We start from the raw sequence: 11635 nt of genomic DNA, 5'->3' as shown, positions 1-11635 counted from the left end.
GTATTCGGTATTTTGTGGTAATGAGCAATTTAGTTCAACGTGTATCTCCTTATGTGAATTTTATGTGTGGATCGGGTGGCACGCCGCCATGGGTATGTTGTTTGGATCGGGTTGCACGCCGCAATAGTGTGATGATAATTACAGTCCCTTATATTCTATTCTGTGTGGTTTGTTTCCCATTTCCTGAGGAAAGTCCATATTAGTTGCGTGATTTGAGTAGTCCCTTCCAAAGTTCATTTTCTTATGTATTGCGTTCGAGTTGGTAGCCTATTGGCATATTGTGGCATCAAATGAGACTTTTGGTCATGTCTGGGGTGGCTTGTTGCCTGAGCAGTTCGTACTGGGTGAAACAAGGTTATTGGATCTAGATCAGTGCAATCGGATTGTATGAAGTATATTAAAGAGCAAAGATCATTATTTGGGTTCAGAATGAAGTAATGTTCTTGTCAGGAGTGTAGCCTCAATGATTTGTTGACCCAGCAGTTGGTTATGAATTTCTACATGTCTCTTCCGTCGTGGCTGTATTGTAAGAGTTGGAACAAGACTTAAATGTATCATGCGGTGCATTGTGAGCATCAAATTTGGGGAAAGTCGCCTATTATGGTCAGAGGATGTCATTATGGTCCTGTGAAAGACGTGGTGCATAGTGTGAATTCAGCAAAGGTAGGCAATCTTGTATCGGTGCATCATGCGGAGGCCTGGCAGAGAATTTCGGATGTTGAAACTGGGCTCTAAGGCTCATTTATTTCAATAAAAGAGAATATCTTCAGATTTGCTCGAGCTAATGTGCTCAACTGAGCCGTGGTAGCATGGGTAGGTGCACAAGGTGTTTAACTGTAATTTCAGATAACTCTAGCGCAGTTCATAGCACGTTCGAGGACGAACGTATGTTTAAGTGGGAGAGAATGTAACGACCCGACCGGTCGTTTTGAGCTCTAGCGCGTCGTTCAGCAGTTTGAGGCCATGAGCAGCTTCACTTCAGGTATTATGACTTGTAAGCATGTCGGAATTGAATTTCGGGAAGTTCGGAGTTGATTTGGAAAGAGAATTCTCATTTCGAAAGCTTTAAGTTGAATGAATTGACTAAGATTGGATTTTTGAGTAAACGACCTCGGAATCGAGATTCGAAGGTTCTAGCAGGTTTGTATGATGATTTCAGACTTGGGCATATGTCCGAATCGGGTTTTGGAAGACCCGGGAACGTTTCAACACCTATTGTGGAAGTTAGCATTTTTGGAAGAATTTCATAAGTTTGTGTTGAAGTGCATTTCAGTGTTATCAATGTCTGATTGGGATTCCGAGTCTGGGAATAGCTCCGTATGGTGATTGTGGTGTTGGGGGCGCGATCGGAAGTGAATTCGGAGGTCTGTGGGTCATTTTGGAGTCATTTGACTAAAGATAGAAATTTGAAGGTTTTTGAGGAGTTTGACAGGAAGTGGACTTTTTGATATTGAGGTCGGATTCCGATTTCGGAAGTTGGAGTAGGTGCGTAATGTTGAATATGATGTGTGTGCAAAATTTGAGGTCAATCAGACGTGATTTGATAGGTTTCAGCATCGAATGTAGAAGTTTGAAGTTCTAAGGTTCATAAAGTTCGAATTGGGGTGCGATTCATGATTTCGATGTTGTGTGATGTGATTTGAGGCCTCGAGCAAGTTCGTAAGGTGTTATGAGACTGGTTGGTGTGATTGGACGGGGTCCCGGGGGCCCGAGTGGATTCCAGGTGGTTAACGGATCGAACTTTGAATTTAAAGAAAAACTAAAGCAGCTGATATCTGGTGTAACCGCACCTGCGAGGTTGTGGAAGCGGCCTGGGAGTCGCAGGTGCAGAATGGGGCAGCCAAGGGAAGGACCGCATATGCGGGGCATTGTCCGCATCTGCGCAAGTGCAGAAGCGAGGGAGCTGACCGCAGAAGCGGTCAAGTGGCCGCAGGTGCGGGAGGTCGGGCTGGGCAGTGTGTTCTTTAAAGAACGAGTTTTGGCTCATTTTCACACATTTTTCACTTTGGTTGGGCGATTTAGAGCCATTGAAGAGAGGGATTTCATCATCAATCATGAGGTAAGTTAATCCCACCTCTTGTAAGTTAAATACATGGTTTTATTACGGATTAAAGTATGGAAATTGCTAGGAACTTGGGGTTTTGGTGGAAAGACCTAGAACTTGTATTTTCGGATTTTGACCACGATTTTGGGTATGAAATTAAGAGTAAATTATATATTTGAGTTTGTGGGGTTATAGGTAAAGTTTACCTTCGAAAAAATTTTGAAATCCGGGCATGTGGGCCCGAGGACGATTTTGTCAACTTTTCGATCAGGTTTAGGAATTGTTATAAATTGGATTAATATGAGTAGTTGATCATATATTAATGGATTTGCATAATTATTGGCTAGTTTTAGAGCATTGTGCATCGAATTGAATCTTCGGAAAGGCGTGGAAGGCCGGTTATGGAACTTCGGAGCGAGGTGAGTCTCCTTTCTAACCTTGTAAGACGGAATTGTCCCCATAGGTCAGTTAATTGGTTATGTACTCCTATTTGTGGGGGCCACGTACACACGAGGTGACGAGAGTCCGTGTGTAGCTACTATTATGCTTATGTCCGGGTAGTCTAGGACCCAAAAGTATGCTTACTCGTAATAAATGCAACCTTGTTGACAAACTTAAAAAGGCTTAAAACATATCGAACGTGTAAATGAATTTCTAAAAGACTAGATATCATTACTTGACTTTTAAAAGAGAAACTTGCCTTTTTCCTGAATAATTGCTCCTCGATGAATTATTGATTTGACTGTTGAATGTGTTTATCTATTGTGGAACGGGCCGAACGGCTCGGTAGATTAAATAGATGCATCTACGGTTCGCTCCATTCGACCCTCTGGCAGTGCACAGTTTAAATATTGTTGGATCGGGTCGTACGTCCTCGGCAAGATTTGTGCATGCTTGTGTTGCTTGCCTTGAAATTTATTGAAGTTGATATTGCTTCTTCCCGGCTTGAGAATATATGTATAAATGATGAAAGAGAAATTTGGGAATTTCACACAAAAGAAAGAATTGTTTACTTGCTTCACTCTATTGAATTACAATCATGCTTATATAAATCCTCGATTTGTCATATTATTGATGTATCATTATTGGACCACTAGTAAGTGTCGAAGTCGACCTCTCGTCTCTACTTCTTCGAGATTAGGCGGGATACTTACTGAGTACACGTTGTTTTCGTACTCATGCTACACTTGATGTGCATTTTTGTTGCACAAGCACATGCATCTCTAGCGGTCTAGTGGGCGTAGCAGCATGGTTTATACGGAGACATAGGTGAGCTGCACTTCTCGAGACGACCCGCAGCCAGCAGAGTCTCTTTCAGATTTCCATATTTACTTTCTGTCCTATTTGTATTCCGGGCAGTTACTGTATTAAATTATTTTCTAGAGATAGCTTATGCACGTGTGACACCGGGTTCTGGTATGTCTATGGGATTAGTCAGTATTTTTGAACTTGTTAAAGATATCATTATTTCTTCAGTGAAATTTATTCTTTAATGTTTAGATGTATAAAATAAGTGAATTCATAAATATCTAAAATGAGAAGTCACTAGTTATTTAGTGTTGGCTTGCTTGACAATGGTGTCCGACGCCATCACGACCCTTAGTGGATTTTTTGGTCGCGACAGATTTTGGATTTTTTTTTAAAAGAAAAACTTCTGCCATATAGTGGCATGCACTTCACAGATTTTGGATTTTTTTTTTAAAACTTCTGCCATATAGTGGCAGTGCACTTCATAGGTTTTATGTCATAGTCTTACCTTAGAAGACTTGAGTGATCCATGTAAAGATTATTTGATCCTTGGTCAGGTTTAGGTTTAGGTTTAGGTTCTCTTTTGGTTTAGGTTTGTTTAGGTTTAGGTTTTGATTTTTCGTGTTGATATTTTGACTTCTCTATGAGCAAATTAATGTCGATTTTAAACTTTTTTGGAAAAAAAGAAAATAATCTTCCTAGTCTTGTTCTTGGTTGTAAAATGATAGAAAAGAATTGGGGGACTTCTGCACTAAATATATTGTTAAATGACTTCCCAATTTTAATGGGCTATTCTTAAACCAGTAGTCTTCTTAAAATAAATAAATATAACAATAATAAATGGAAAAAACACAAATAATATTATAAAGAACAATCATATTAATCCATTACTATGATCCATTTGAAGTCATTACATATAACTAAAGAGAAGAAATTATTAAGCTAAGCTTAGTTAATCCTAGCTCTTCAACAAAGAAGATCACAGCCCCTGATGTAGCCTCAACTAGTTCAAAGAGAAGGACATTCCCTTTCTTTAGATTATTGTCGACAATAAATTGTTTCCACCCATTGACGAGTCTTCTCTGAACACCACTTGTGAGAGTCACAACCCACTCCTTCCCATACATCGAAGCATTGTTTTAACCGAAATAGGAGGAAGATAGCCACAGATACTCTTTGGAATAAACTGCAAGAACATAATGTAAAGATAGGGTTCAGGGTTCATTGCTAGTTGGGATAATCAACAGTTATCAAATCATGAAAATTTAAGAAAAATAAAATTACCAGAAAATCACGCTTAATGTACGATTTGGGCACCTTCATCCAAAACCATGGATAGAATTCTTCTTCAATCCATTCGTTAGTATTCATGTTTAGAGTATCTATTTTGTTTAGAGAGATGGAGATGTTGTTCTTGTGTTTAAGAGATATATAAAGAGTAAAAACTTTCAATTTTCCTCCAATCATATTTTTACTTTTCCCTTTGTTTCCCTCCGAAAATTGTATTTAACATTTTAGTCCAAAAATGCCATCTTGTTTTCCCTCCTAATAAAGAAGCTAGAATAAATTAGTCCTAAAATTTAATCATGATTTCCCTTTTATTATAATTAAGATTAACCAATAAAAATATATATAATTATATATTTACTATTTTATAAATAAGGTAATACGTATGACCTTAATTAATGAAATTATATAGACGGCTATTATACAAGCGGTCGATATTACTATGAATTACAATGATATAATTATCATAGGTTATATGACTACAACCATATTAGTGAATGGACTTATATGGTTGATAAATGCCAATATGTATGACCTTAATATAAACGACTATTATATAAGCAGTCGATATTACTATGAATCAAAACGATATAATTAGCATAGGTTATATGACTAAAACCATATTAGTCAATGGACTTATATGGTTGCTATAGGCCGATACATATGACCTTAATGAAATAAATTATATAAACGACTATTATACAAACGGTCAATTACTATGAATCACAGCGATATAATTAGCATAGGTATATGACTACAATCATATTAGTAAATGGACCTATATGGTTGCAATAGGCCGATACGTATGACCTTAATGAATGGAATTGTATATATAGACAGTCAATTACTACGAATCACAACGATATAATTATCATAGGCTATATGACTACAACCATATTAGTGAATGGACTTATATGGTTCCTATAGGCCGATACGTATGACCTTAATATAAACAGCTATTATATAAACAGTCGTTATTACTAAGAATCTGTCACGACCCAAAATCCACTAAGGGTCGTGAGGGCGCCGGACACCACTGTCAGGCAAGCCAACAACAATTTACCTAAAATTTCTTGTTTTAACATTTTCGAAATCGTTCCTTTCGTACATTAAACAATAAGTAATAAGTTTTACTAAATAGATACTAATGTCTTTAACAAACTCAATATTAAACAATCCCATAATCATCCCAGAACCCGGTGTCACAAGTGCATGAGATATCTCTAGGAAACAAATAATACAACAATTGTCCAAGAATACAAATAGGACAGATAATAAATATGGAAATCTAAAAGAGACTCAGCTGGCTGCGGGTCGTCTCGAGAAGTGCAGCTCACCTAAGTCTTCGTATCAACCATGCTGCTACGCCCACTAGGCCGCTAGAGATGCAAGTGCATGTGCAATAAAAATGCACAGCAAGTGTAGCATGACTACGAAGACAACGTGTACTCAGTAAGTATCCCGCCTAATGTCGAAGAGGTAGAGACGAGAGGTCGACTTCGACACTTACTAGCGGTCCAATGATGATACATCAATGATATAACTGTCACGACCCCAGTTCACCCACCGTGAACATGTCGTGATGGCGCCTAGTCTGTACAACTAGGTAAGCCTAAAATGCGGAAAACAAAATAACTTGCGAAAAATAATAATTCAACTTGAACAGTTAAAAGAAAATACAGTGGATAGATGTCACTTGGCATATACAATCCCATAACACGCAAGTCTACAATATCATCCCAAAACCCGAAAACTCACGGGAACACAAGCTAACAGAATGAGTACACTGCTCTAACTCCAGAATGTCTAAAACAACAGTAAGAAAGGAAGGATATCTGTTAAAGCTAGAATAAGATAGAGACTCCTTGGTCTGCGGACGCGGCAGATGTACCTCGAAGTCTCCGCTAGATCTCTCTGCCTCGAGGATGATACGCCTGGGTGAATGAACCTGGATCTGCACATGAAAAACATGCGCAGAAGGGGCATGAGTACACCACAGCGGTACTCAGTAAGTGCCAAGCCTAACCTCGGTTGGGTAGTGACGAGGAAGGTCAGGGCCCTACTGAGATAAATATATATACACATAATGAATGACAAGACAATAAGCAATAAAACTGAGAATCGATAATAAAGATCTACACAGTATAATAATAGTGCAATAACGGAAACAGAGATAAAAGCAACTACAAGGAAATACCCCCTCACAGCAAGATAAATAATCGGGATCTCTTGGTATCATCAATATGCACTCTAGGGATCTCTTGGAATCCCGAGGATCTCTTGGTATCCTCAATACATATGCCAGGGATATCTTGGTATCCCAAGGATCTCTAGGTATCCTCAATACACGTGTCGGGGATCTCTTGGTATCCCGCACCTCAATCCAGACCAAAATTACGCACAGGGGATCTCCCGGGATGCCGCCCCGTAGTCCCAATTTAAAACACACAACAACAGCTCAAGGACAACAAAAGAAAAACTAAGTCCGTAATGAGTAAACAGTAAATTCTAGCCTAACATGCTTCACATAATGCAACTAAGGCAGTTTAAGCAAATCGGCAATTAATTCAACTAATCATGCTCTTCTAAACTAACACAGGATATATTTTGCATGTAGAATAAAGCAAGTAAGGAAGAAACTCAGTTTAAGTACTTAAAATAAAACCGGATTTTTCAACAATTAGCTCAAGTACGCGCTCGTCACCTCACGTACAAGGCATTCAATTACCAAGTATCATATCCGAAGGGAAGAAGGTCCCCCACACAAGGTTAGACAAGCCACTTACCTCAAACCGGCTCCAAAATCAACTCGAAACCACACCTTTGCCACGAGTATCCAACTCCAAATGGCCCAAATCTATTCAATTAAATTACATATCATAAATAACATCTCAAGCAACTGATTCTACAATTCAATTCAAAGCTAAGGCGCAAAATTAGGTAAAATGACCAAAACACCCCTCAGGCCAACGTCTCGAAATCGGATAAATTTTGCTTTTTTAGAACCCTCCTACTCTCACGAGTCTAACCATATAAAAATCTCTCAAATCGGAGGTCAAGAACCCACTCAAATCTCAATAATTAGGTCTACGAAGTTTCTACCCATTTTCCATTCAAAATCCGAAATTAGATGATGAAATTAACTAAAGATTGAAGAAATATAACTAGGTAAAGAATCGTTACCCAATGATCTCCTCTTCAAATCCCTCTCAAAATCGCCCTCTCCCGAGCACCAATTTGATTTTTCTAATTTTTGAAACTAAACCCTCGAAATCACTATTTCTAGCCAGCTATTTCCGCATTTGCGGTCCTGGGACCGCATCTGCGGACAAATAGTCGGATCAGTGACTTTCATTAGAAGGCCAAGTTCCGCATTTGCGGTCACCCACTCGCAGATGCGGTTCCGCTTCTTCGGAAGATCAACCGCATCTGCGGTACCTGAAGAATTTACCAAATCCGCTTCTGCGGTCCCCGTAGCCGCATCTGCGGTCCCCAAACTGCAGATGCGAAAATATCAGAAGCAGCAAAGTCTGCAATCCCTCAACTTCAAAAATCTTTCCGTTAACCATACGAAATAATCCCGAGGCCCCCGAGACCTCAACCAAAAGCACTAATAACACCTAATACCTCATTCAAACTTATACCAACCCTTAAACCACCTAAAACAACGCCAAAAACTCGAATTAATCATTGATTCAAGCCTAAGAACTTCAAATTCTCACAAAACACGCTTTCGATCAAAAACCTAACCAAAACACGTCCGAGTGACCTGAAATTTTGCACACACATCCCAAATGACATGACGGAGCCACTGCAACTTCCAGAGATCCATTCCGACCCTCGGATCAAAATCTCACTATCGGACCGGAAACTTCAAAAATTCAAACTTCGGCATTTCAAGCCTAAATTAGCTACGGACCTCCAAAACACATTCCAAACACGCTCCTAACCCCGGAATTACCTAACGGAGCTAACGGGAGCATCGAATTTCCATTCCGAGGCCATCTTCACACTGTTCTTACTATGGACCATTTTCCAACACTTAAGCTCTCCTTTAGGGACTATGTATCCCAAAACTCTCCGAAACTCAAAACCGAATGTCCCGGTAAACCAAAATAGCAGAAAAGAACTTAGGGAAAGCAGTTAATAGGGGATCAGGGCGTAAATTCCAAAAACGACCGGCCGGGTCCTTACATCCTCCCACACTTAAACATTTGTTGGTCCTCGAACGAGCATAGAGAACATACCTGAAGTAGTGAAAAGATTAGGGTACTGGCTGCGCATATCCTGCTCGGTCTCCCAGGTCGCCTCCTCGACCGACTGACCCCGCCACTGAACCTTCACGGATGCAATGTTCTTTGACCTCAGCTTCCTGACCTGCCTGTCTAATATTGCCACTGGCTCCTCAACATAGGATAGATCCTTCTCCAGCTGGACTGAACTGAAATCCAACACGTGCGACGGATCACCGTGATACCTCCGGAGCATCGAAACATGAAATACCGGATGAACCCCTGCCAGGCTGGGAGGTAAGGCAAGCTCATAGGCAACCTCCCCAACTCGCCTTAATATCTTAAAAAGGCCAATAAACCTCGGACTCAACTTCCCTTTCTTCCCAAATCTTATAACGCCTTTCATAGGCGAGACCCGAAGCAGAACCCGCTCTCCAACCATGTAGGAAACATCACGAACCTTCCGATCCACGTAACTCTTCTGTCTAGACTGGGCTGTACGAGTCTATCCCGAATCACCTTGACTCTCTCCAAAGCATCCTGAACCAAATCTGTGCCCAATAATCGGGCCTCACCCGGCTCAAACCAACCCACCGGAGATCTACATCGCCTACCATATAAGGCCTCGTATGGTTCCATCTGAATACTGGACTAATAGTTGTTGTTGTAGGCAAACTCCACCAATGGCAAGAACTGATCCCAAGAACCTCCAAACTCAATCACGCACACACGGAGCATATCCTCAAGAATCTGAATAGTGCGCTCGGACTGTCCGTCCGTCTGATGGTGAAATATTGTGCTCAACCCCACCCGAGTACCCAACTCCTGTTGTACGACTCTCTAGAACCGCGATGTGAACTGAGTACCTCTGTCTAAAATGATAGAAACTAGAATACCATGCAGACGGACGATCTCTCGGATATAAATCTCCGCCAACCGCTCCGAGGAATAGGTAGTACACACAGGGATATAACGCGCAGACTTGGTCAGCCGATCCACAATAACCCAAATGGCATCAAACTTCTTCAAAGTCCGTGGCAGTCCAGATACAAAGTCCATGGTGATCCGCTCCCACTTCCACTCCGGAATCTCAATCTGCTGAAGCAATCCACCCGGTCTCTGGTTCCCATACTTCACCTGCTGAGAATTAAAGCACTGAACTACAAACCCAACTATATCCTTCTTCATCCGCCTCCACCAGTGGTGCTGCCTCAAATCCTGGTACATCTTCGCGGCACCCAGATGAACGGAATACTCCATCATCACCAATGGTCACATCTCGAGCATCGCCATGCAACACCTTGTCCTTGAGGACCAGCAAATGAGGGTCATCATGCTGCCGCTCCGTGATATGATCAAACAAGGAAGACCGAGAGACCACACAAGCTAGAACCCAGCTGGGCTCCGAAAGATCCAATCTCATAAATTGGTTGGCTAGGGCCTGAACATCCATCGCCATAGGACTCTCTGCTGCTGGTAAATAAGCCAAACTCCCCAAACTCTCTGCCTGGCGGCTCAAAGCATCGGCCACCACATTGGTCGTGCCCGGGTGATACAAGATAGTGATGTCATAATCCTTCAGCAGCTCTAACCATCTCCTCTAATGTAAATTAAGGTCCTTCTGCTTGAACAGGTGATGCAGACTACGGTGATCAGTACATATCTCACAAGGCACACCGTACAAGTAATGACGCCAAATCTTCAAGGCATGAACAATGGCAGCTAACTCAAGATCATGGACAGGATAATTCTTCTCATGTATCTTCAACTGTCTGGACGCGTAGGCGATCACCCTACCGTCCTGTATCAATAGTGCTCCAAAGCCAACTCTCGAGGCATCACAATAGACAGTGTAAGACCCCGAACCGGTAGGCAATATCAAAACTAGGGTTGTAGTCAAAGCTGTCTTGAGCTTCTGAAAGCTCGCCTCACACTCCTCTGTCCACTAAAACGGAGCACCCTTCTGGGTCAATCTAGTCATAGGGGTTGCAATCGATGAAAACCCCTCAACAAAACGACAGTAGTAGCCCGCCAAGCCAAGGAAACTACGAATCTCTATAGCTGAAGAAGGCCTGGGCCAACTCTGCACTGCCTCTACCTTCTTCGAATCCAGCCGAATGTCATCACTCTACACCACGTGACCCAAGAATGCCACGAAATCCAACCAAAACTCACATTTTGAGAACTTTGCATATAATCTCTTTTCCCTTAGAGTCTGAAGTACTATCCTCAGGTGCTGCTCTTGATCTTCCCGACTCCGGGAATACACCAGAATATCATCAATAAGGACAATGATGAAAGAGTCAAGATATGGCCGGAATACACTGTACATCAGATGCATGAAGGCTGCTGGGGCATTGGTCAGCCCAAATGACATAACGAGGAACTCGTAATGACCATACCGAGTCTTGAAGGCAGTCTTCGAGATATCTGGCTCCCGAATCTTCAACTGGTGGCAACCTAAGCGCAAATCAATCTTAGAAAACACACGTGCGCCCTGAAGCTGGTCAAACAGATCATCAATACGAGGCAAAGGATAACGGTTCTTCACTTTAACCTTGTTCAACTTGCAGTAATCAATACACATGCGCATAGAACCATCCTTCTTCTTCAAAAATAACACATGAGCACCCCAAGGCGATACACTAGGCCGAATAAAACCCTTATCAAGTAATTCCTGCAATTGCTCCTTCAACTCCTTCAATTCAGGAGGAGCCATACGGTACGGAGGGATAGAAATGGGCTGAGTGCCCAGCAACAGATCAATGCCAAAATCAATGTCCCTATCGGGTGGCATGCCCGGAAGATCAGCTGGAAACACATC

Source organism: Nicotiana attenuata, chromosome 1 (genome assembly GCF_001879085.1).
Source record: "Nicotiana attenuata strain UT chromosome 1, NIATTr2, whole genome shotgun sequence".
NCBI lineage: Eukaryota > Viridiplantae > Streptophyta > Magnoliopsida > Solanales > Solanaceae > Nicotiana > Nicotiana attenuata.
This window is presented reverse-complemented; position numbering follows the sequence as displayed.